The sequence below is a fragment of the Oryctolagus cuniculus genome, chromosome 20, assembly GCF_964237555.1.
Source record: "Oryctolagus cuniculus chromosome 20, mOryCun1.1, whole genome shotgun sequence".
Classification (NCBI taxonomy): domain Eukaryota; kingdom Metazoa; phylum Chordata; class Mammalia; order Lagomorpha; family Leporidae; genus Oryctolagus; species Oryctolagus cuniculus.
This window is the reverse complement of record NC_091451.1, coordinates 38,294,941-38,303,754: the sequence shown is the minus strand read 5'-3', so window position 1 is coordinate 38,303,754 and position 8,814 is coordinate 38,294,941. Positions and strand designations below refer to the sequence as shown.

Below are 8,814 nucleotides of genomic sequence, written 5' to 3'. Positions count from 1 at the left end.
AAACCGACCACACAGCCCGAAAAGCCCCGCAGTAAGAAGCCGCCAGCGGCTGGCCGCGGCGGGCGGAGCGGACCTCTCGCACCGAGGCGGCGGACGCGCCGAGCGGCGCCGCGGGGACGACCGTTCTCCTCGGATACGCTCAGCAACGCGGCACCACGTCCTGGAACCTGCAAGACGCCGCCACGAGCGGCAAGCGCCGGGCAACCTGGCGACGACCGGGGAGAACACGCGCGCGCGCGCCCGCCCGGCTCCCTCGGGCTCCCGGGTCCCGGGGACGCGCCTTCCCGGCCCGCCCCGGCGCGCGTGCGCGCCGACGTCGGGCCACGTGACCGCGGGCACGGCGACGGCGGGGGCGGGCGGGGGGCCCGGGCTGGCTCCGCAGCCCCGCGCAGGCGCCCCAGGGCCGCGCGGAACCCAGCCCCTCCTGCTCCCTCTAGGAGTCAAAATGGCGGCGAGGGGAGCCTGGAGCGGTCCCGGAGCCTGAGCCCCTGACAGGAGAGGAGAGGGCGGCGGCGGCGGCAGCAGGAGGAGGATGGCCGGGGGTGCTGGCGCCGGTGCGGACGGCGGTGCTGGCGGCGGCGGCGGCGGGGGCGACGGCAGCGGTCCCAGCGGCGGGAGGAGCCTCCGGGGTGAGTGTCCCCCAGTGGCTCCTAGGCTGGGGACCGAGGTCTGCCCGGCGCGGCGCGGGGCGTCCGAGCGAACGGGGGAGGATGCGTGCCGTGGGGGCGCCGGGGCCGGGGCCGGGGCCGGGGAGTCGTCGGTGCGGGGCCGAGGCGCGGCGGCGCCGGACTGGCCGGTCCCTGGGCGCCGCGAGGGGCGGGCCGGGCAGCGCGCCGCCGTCCCCGGGGCCGAGGCGCGAGGCGTGGCGCTCGCGGAGAGGTCGGCGCGAGGCGGCCGCGGTGGCCGGTCCCAGGCTGGGAGGGGCGGGACCCGCGGCTCCCGGGACGCGGGCGCTGAGTACCCGGGTGCGGGGCCGCGGCCGCCCGGGTGGGCGTGGGAGCGGGCGCTCCGGGGCCGGCCGCTCCCGGGGGGCGCGGTGGGCGCGAAGCGCAGCGGTCCGGGCAAGTGGCGGTGCGGGACGGACCTGGAGCCGGGCTGGACAGGCTGCGAGGACGCGAGCGCGAGGCGGCGGCCGTGCCTGTGCGAGCGCTCGGGTTTGCCCTGCGCTGGGCTTACCCCCGGGATGAGAACTTCTCGCCGTGTTTTTGGAGAAACTCCGAGGGGTGCCGCACCTCTTCACACTCCAGCGCAGATAATGAGTCCTGTGGAGCAGGCCTGATTCACAGAGGCCGCCTGGCTTCTCCTGACCAGAGCGATTTCCTGTCTTAAACCTCCTCCGGTGTCGTGGAAGCAGACGTTTCTACGGGAGTCCTTAGCTCTGTAAGCCAGCAGGATCGTTTGTCGCTGAATAGCATCCGTTTCTTCTAGATTGCTGAGATGAATTGCCTTCTTCCTGAAACGTGGAAGAGGGATTTGAAATTGCCGTGCAAGAATCGCACATGGTTAGCAGCTGTGATTAGACTTGTCCTGCACTTTCGGAGTCGGAGCATGCTTTGGGATCAGATGTGACTGTCTTGCAGCTGGTCTCCAGGCTCTGCGAGGCGAGCGACCTGCTGCGGGTGCTGCAGCTGGCGGGCACTCGCCAGACCAGGACCTAGACCTGTGTGGAGTTCTTGGCACTGCACTCCCGCGTTGCTTTCTTCACCACCACTGCCCACGGCTGTCCCGTGGTCTTTGTGCAGTAGAGTTGCACGCAGATAGGAAAGAGCCTCTCCCTGATGCTGACAGCTACCTTGTGTCCCGTGAAGACTTTTTTCCTAACCTGAATTGAGTAAAAAACTGAGACATTTTGTTTAGAGTTTTCAGTAGGGCCCATGACTTATGTTTTGGCCCAGTTGCTGCTTGGCTCTTCCTTGTATGTATTCATTAAATTCTGTAGGACACTGTTCCGCCCCACAAAACCCAACTAGGATGTTGTTCTTTGTCCCAGTACCAGCATTTCAATGAGTTCTTGGTATCAAACTGTAATTTTAGGGTTTGAAACACCTGTGTTGTTTTTCTGGCTATGCTGCCTAGTCTCCATTCATCTTCTTGTTGAGTCACAGCAGTTTTATTTGTAATGTGTCACAAGTTAACCTTCGGAAATTCAATAAAACCCTAGCATTTTGATTTCATATTCTAGTCACTGAAACACATCCAGAATTACACAAGTGGTTATTGGAGACCTGCTTTGTCTTGTATTATGCTAGTGCTATGGGAGAAATGAAAGAAACATAATGTATGGATTTTGCCCTCGGGTTCTTATGGCAAAGATAAGATGTTTCTGCAAGAATCCAACAGACAGTCTGGTGAATCCAGCACAAAGAATGCTGTAGGTGATCAGGGAAGAGGGAGAGGGGTGAGGCCTCAGGAGTCCAAAGAACTTCCTGGAACACTTGGAACTTGGGTTGGCCTCCAGTTTACAGAGAATGTGGAACAGTTACTTTGTGAGAGAAAAGCGAGAGTGAAGTGGAGGCTAGCTTTGTGGGGAAGGAATGAAGGGGGCCTAGGATGAAGTGACAGCTGATTTCCCTGGGAAATGTTAGAAGTTGCAAAGAAGGGTTGGATTCTGTCCTCTTGTGCAAGGTATAGGGAGCCTTGGAAAGTTTGGAGGCCAGTGAGGAATGTGATAAACCTGAGGAGTGCTGAGCCTGTCAGTGATCTGTTTTAGCGTGGAGTGCGCCTGGGTAGACAGTAGCTGTTGCAGTTGCTGGAGTATGAAGAGATGAGATCCTAGACTGATAAATTCAGCAACAAGGATTGCATAGCAGGTGTATTTTACCATCGTAACTGTTTTTAAGTGTAGTTTAGTGGCATTTAATACATTCTCATTGTTGTACAAGCATGACTACCATTCATCTGTAGAGTTATCTTTGTCTTCTGGAGCTGAGATTCTGTATCCATTAGACACTAACTCCCACTCTTCCTTTACCTGAGCTCCTGTCAGCTACATTCTCCTTTCCCTGCAAGGTTGACAAATCTAGGTGTTGCCCATAAGTGGAATCATACAGTATTGCATTTTTGTGACTGGCTTACTTAATATGGGTCCAAATATGTGTTGTAGCACATATCAGAATTTTCACCTTTTAAAGGCTAGATAATATTCCATTATATGTATATACCACATTTTGTTTATCCATTTATCCAGTGATAGGCATATGAATTGCATTCACTTTTTAAAAAAGACTTATTTATTTCAAAGACGAGTGAGCACGTTCACCTTTTGACTGTTAACCATTGTGACTATTTTGACTATTGTGAGTAATGTTGTGAACGTGGGTATAAAAATATTCAAATCCTTTCATTTCTTTTGGGTACAGGCCCAGAAAATTACATATTTTCATCACCAATATGCAAGGGTTGACTTATTCTACAGCCTCATGTGGTTTTGCTTTGATAATTGCCATTTTAATGAATGTGTGTGATATCTTATTGTGGTTTTGATTTGCATTTTCCTAAAGATTAGTGATGTTGACCATCTTTTCCTATGCTTATCAGCTGTTTGTATAGTCACGCCACAAACATTTTAGTCAAAGGCAGGGACTGCATATACCGATGTGGCTATACCATGTAGCCTAGATGTGTGGAGAAATACGCGATCTAAGTTTGTGTGAATATATTCTTTGATGTTCAAACAACAAAGTTGCGTGATGACGCATTTCGATGCGTTTCTCAGAAATCGTTAAGGGATATGTGTCTGTGTGTCATCTTTGGAGCGACATCTGTTCAAGCTCTTTGCCCGTTTTTTATCAAGTTATTTTTTGTCGTAGGAGTTGTATATTTTGCATATCTTCCTGTATGCTACGTGTTAATCCCTTATCAGACATGATCTGCGTGTTGTGGTTGCCTTTTTGGTATGTTGATACTGTCCTTTGACACACACAAATTTTTAATTTTGATTAAATCCAACTTACCTGGTGTTTTTTGTGGCTTCTGCTTCCTCCTATCATATCCAAGAATTCACTGCCAAATTCAGTGTCATGAAGCTTTTTCTGTGTTCTCATCTAAGTGAATTTTGTAATTGTGGTTCCTAAGTTTAGGTCTTTATTTGTGGATATCTTGCTTTCTTAATACCGTTTGTTGAGTAGACCGTTCTTACCCCCATGATCTTGGCATCTTTATTGAAAGTCATCTGGGGGTGTGTATTTGGCACAGCTTGGAACACCTGCATGTAGTGCCTGGGTTTGAATCCTGCCTCTGCTTCCCATCTTTGCTAATGTATGCCCTGGCAGGCAGCCTGTGATGGCTCAAGTACTTGAGTCCCTGCCACCCACCTGGGAGACCTGAATTGAGTTCCTTTCTCCTGGTTTGCCGTGGCCCAGCCCTTGCTGTTGCAGACATTTGGAGAATGAACCATCAGATGGAACATCTTTGTCTCTTTTTCTGCCTTTCAAATACAAATAATGATTTAAAACAAAAATCATCTGACCATAAGTGCAAGGATTTATTTCAGGACTTTCTACACTGTTCCATTAGTCTGTAAGTCTGTCTTTATGCCAGTAACATGTGGTTTTAATTGCTATAACTTGACAGTAAAATTTGAAATAAAAAATTGTGAGATCTTCGCTTTATTCTTTTTCCTGTTTTTTTTTTTTTTTTTTTGGTTTTGTTTTTTTTTGGGGGGGGGCATACAGAATTCTTTGAGATCCTATATGAATTTTAGGATGGATTTTTTTCTATTTCTGCAAAAATATGCTACTGTGATTTTGTTAGGCATTTTATTGAACCTGTAGGTTGCTTTGGGTAGTATTGACATTTTTACAATATTAAGGCTTCCAATTAATGAACACAGGATGTCTTTCTGTTTATTTTGTCTGATTTCTTTCAGCAATGCTTCATTCATAGTGCTTTCAGCATGAAAGTCTTCGTTAAGTTTATTCCCAAGTGTTTTATATCTGCGGCTACTGTGAGTGGGACAATTCTCTTACTTTCCCTTTTGGAACGTTCGTTGAGGGCATAAGAACACAACTCATTTCTGCTTGTTGATTTTGTATTCTGCAACTTTGCAGAATTTATTTGTTGTTGTAAGAAGCTTTTGGTGGAATAGTTAGTTTTCTACATACAAGGTTTTGTCATCTGCAGACAGTTAAGGTACTTACTCCTTCCTAATTTGAATGACACTTTTTTCTTGCCTAATTGTTCGTCTAGGGCTTCTGTACCATGTTGATTTGAAGACACAAAAGCAGACATCTTCAACTTGTTTCTGTTCTTGGAGGAAAAATGTTTAATCTTTGATCATTGGGTTTGGTGTTTGTATGGATTTTCTAAATATATGACCTTTTTGATGTTGAGACAGTTTTCTTTTAACCCTGGTTTGTTGAGTATTTTAGCAAGTCTGTATTAAAAGTCATCTATGGGTGCTGAAAGTGTTTTTAGCTTGGTGAATGAGAAAATTCTGGTGTCATTGGGAGAATGCTGTATTTCTGTGAACTTGATATCTTTAGATATTATCGTTGTACATTTGCAGACCTGTTTGAAGAAAGAATAGTGCTATAGTTACCCAGTGGGCAAGACTGATATTAATCAAATAATACAAATATATGCCTGACTAATTGTTATTTGGTTTTGCTCACAGCTATATTCCTAGTATATTGCCTGACAGATAGGTACTCACCAAAAGTAATTTTTAATTTCTATTTATTTGAAAGGCAAAGGGAGATGAAAAGATCTTCATCTACTAGTTCATTTCCAAAAAGCCCTGAACAGGCGGGCTCTCGGCCAAACCAAAGCCAAGAACCCAGAACTCAATCCAGGTCTCACACATGGTTGGTAGGGACCGAAGTACTTGAGCCATCACCTGCTACCTCTCCATGTGTACATTAGCAGAAAGCTGGAATCAAATCAGAATCAGAGCTAGGACTCGAACCCAGGGATTCCAGTATGGGATGCAGGTCTCTTAAGTGACATCTTGACCCCTGTGGCAAATGCACACCCCTGATATTACAAATTGAATCAAGAAGAAGTCTAAGGTTTAACCCAGTAAACTGAAAAGTATATTGTTTATCATTTTTCATGGAAAATTTTTATTTTAAATCATCTTCACCCAGTCTTGGTACAGTGCTAGCAAAGTAAAATAAAATTTATTCTAAAAATATACAAGTGACCTTTTCTATAACAGGGATCTTTTTAAAAGAACTTAGAATAGTTGATACTAGTGGAAGTTAGTTTTCAGAGTTCAAAATTTCAAGAGGAGGTATAAGTTAGAAAAAATTTTTCAAATGCCTGCTGACTCCAGATTTATAATGAAACGCAACCATTCAGTGCCTAATTTATTTCCAAAGTGAGTTTTAAAAGTTTAGTGCAAGCCATGGTGGTTTTTAGTGTTTTTTTTTTTTTAATTTTTAAATTTTTGACCATCTGTAAATTTTATATTACAAATGAGTCTTTCAAATACTCTTACTATCTCACACAGTGAAATGTTAGCAACATAATGCAGTTTTATGAGTTGGCATATCTGTGTCATTATATGACACTGTGTGAACATTAAGGTTGAAATGAATAGGAATCACTTTTTTTTAAAGATTTTATTTATTTGAGAGGTAGAGTTATAGACAGTGAGAGAGAGAGAGAAATGTCTTCCCTCCGCTGGTTCGCTCCCCAAATGGCCGCAAGGGCCGCAGCTGCACCTCTCCAAAGCCAGGAGCCAAGAGGTTCTTCCAGGTCTCCCATGTGGGTGCAGGGGCCCAAGGACTTGGGCCATCTTCTACTGTTTTCCCGTGCCACTCAGCTGAATTGAAAGAGGAGCAACCGGGACTAGAACTGGCACCCATTTGGCATGCGGGTACCACAGGCAGAGGATCAACCTACTGTGCCACAGCACTGGCCTGAATAGGAATCACTTTAATCCAATGCACAGAAAATCCTTTAAATTGCAGGATTCAAAATAGATAGCTTTTTTGAGTATTAGTGGGGTTTTTAGATATGGTTGTGATGCAATATAACCTGGACTGGGAATCACCTCCATTCAGATTCTGACCGCTGTTACAGTTCTAGGTTAGTAAAGGAAGTCTGTTAGTCTGTCTGAAGTTTGATTTCTTGATCTATTAAAAAATAAGTATGGAGGCCGGCGCCGCGGCTCACTAGGCTAATCCTCCGCCTAGCGGCGCCGGCACACCGGGTTCTAGTCCCGGTCGGGGCGCCGGATTCTGTCCCGGTTGCCCCTCTTCCAGGCCAGCTCTCTGCTGTGGCCAGGGAGTGCAGTGGAGGATGGCCCAGGTGCTTGGGCCCTGCACCCCATGGGAGACCAGGAAAAGCACCTGGCTCCTGGCTCCTGCCATCGGATCAGCGCAGTGCGCCGGCTGCAGCGGCGGCCATTGGAGGGTGAACCAACGGCAAAGGAAGACCTTTCCCTCTCTGTCTCTCTCTCTCTCTCACTGTCCACTCTGCCTGTCAAAAAAAAAAAAAAAGTATGGAAATGTCTTACTTAACAGCCTTGCTATCTTGTGTGTTTTGTTAGTTGGTTTTTATTCCATCTTTTCCCTCTTTCAGGCCTGCCTTACCAGTCTGGACTATTTGTTGAACAGTCTTCTAGCGAAGTCTCTGCTGCTTGCTGGCTCTTCACTCTCCGTCACCATCTCTGTATTACTCCTACAGTTGTGTTCCTTAAAGAGCACGATATTTTCCTATTTAAAAAACTTAACTTCGCGTTTTCTATAGTACGAAGTCCAAACTTACGGACCCTGTCTGACGTTAGATGTATTATCATTCTAGCCATTCCAAGCTGTTTCTCCTTCCATGTGCTTCTGTGTTTTTCATTTGTTTATCCCAGTGCTTGGAGTTCTCCTTATCTTTTGTCATTAATTCTGTTAGCTGCACATCTTGTGGCTACTTTTCTTTCCTGACAGAATCTGCTTTTGTTCATGCTTTCAGAAGACTTGGAGAGGGGATTCAACACCAGCTTCTGGGGTGGATATTGAATCCAAGCCAATCAACTCATGGGGTTTCCTGTGTCTTTGTCTGTCTGCTATTATGATAACAGAATACCTGAGACTGGGAAATTTGTTTTAGAAAGAGTTTTATTATTGGCTCATGGTTCTGGAGTGGGGAGTTTCAAGATAAGGCAACCATATCTGGTGAGAACCTCATACTGTATCATTACATGGTAGCTGGCATAACAAGGCAGGAGTGTGTGCAGAAGAGGCGGGGACAAAGGGGCTGAGCTTATTATTGTCATGAGAAAGACGTTAATCCATCTTAAAGGTCCCTCCTCCCAGCACTGCTACACTGGCATACAGATTCAACATTGGTTTTGGCAGAGGCAAACCACGTCCAGAACCTGTAAACAGTTATTTCTCTCAGATAAGGAGGAGACATTCTATTTCTGGTGGAGGATTCTTCCTCTCGTATATGAACACAGAAACACAAGACCCCATTACCACTGCCAGCTGCCTTGAGAAAGCATCTTGGACGATGGCAAAGAGGTAGAAAGAATCTAGGTCCTGGTTAACATCAAACAGCCAGGTTTTATACAGAGTCTTGAGCCTTCCCTACCATAGAACTTCTTATGATGGATAATGTTCTTACCGGTTCTGCCAGTTCTTTGAATTTATTTGCCATTAAAAGCCTGCCTGTTAGTATAGTCCTCTCTATTCAAGACCTAGTTATGTTACCTTTATCAGTAGCCATACATTCCTTGATACTTTGGACCTCTCTCCCTGCCCTTACTATAGTGTATTACAGTCAATTGCGTGTATGTCTGACTCCTCTACGCGACTGTTTGTGTGGAACCCGGATGTACAGGATATAGCACAGCGTCTGGTCTGTGGTAGGTATTCA

The 8,814-nt window shown here is 46.7% G+C and overlaps 1 protein-coding gene across 2 annotated transcripts in view; it reads left to right on the top strand.

Annotated features, from left to right (window-relative positions):
• The first annotated feature begins 491 nt into the window (after positions 1-491).
• Positions 492-8,814, top strand: part of BTBD7 (BTB domain containing 7) — a 90,987-nt gene continuing 82,664 nt past the window's right edge. For both annotated transcript variants that reach the window (XM_051826430.2, XM_051826431.2), the window contains exon 1: positions 492-629. The gene's annotated coding sequence lies outside the window, so the exon portion shown is untranslated. The remainder of the gene's footprint in view (positions 630-8,814) is intronic.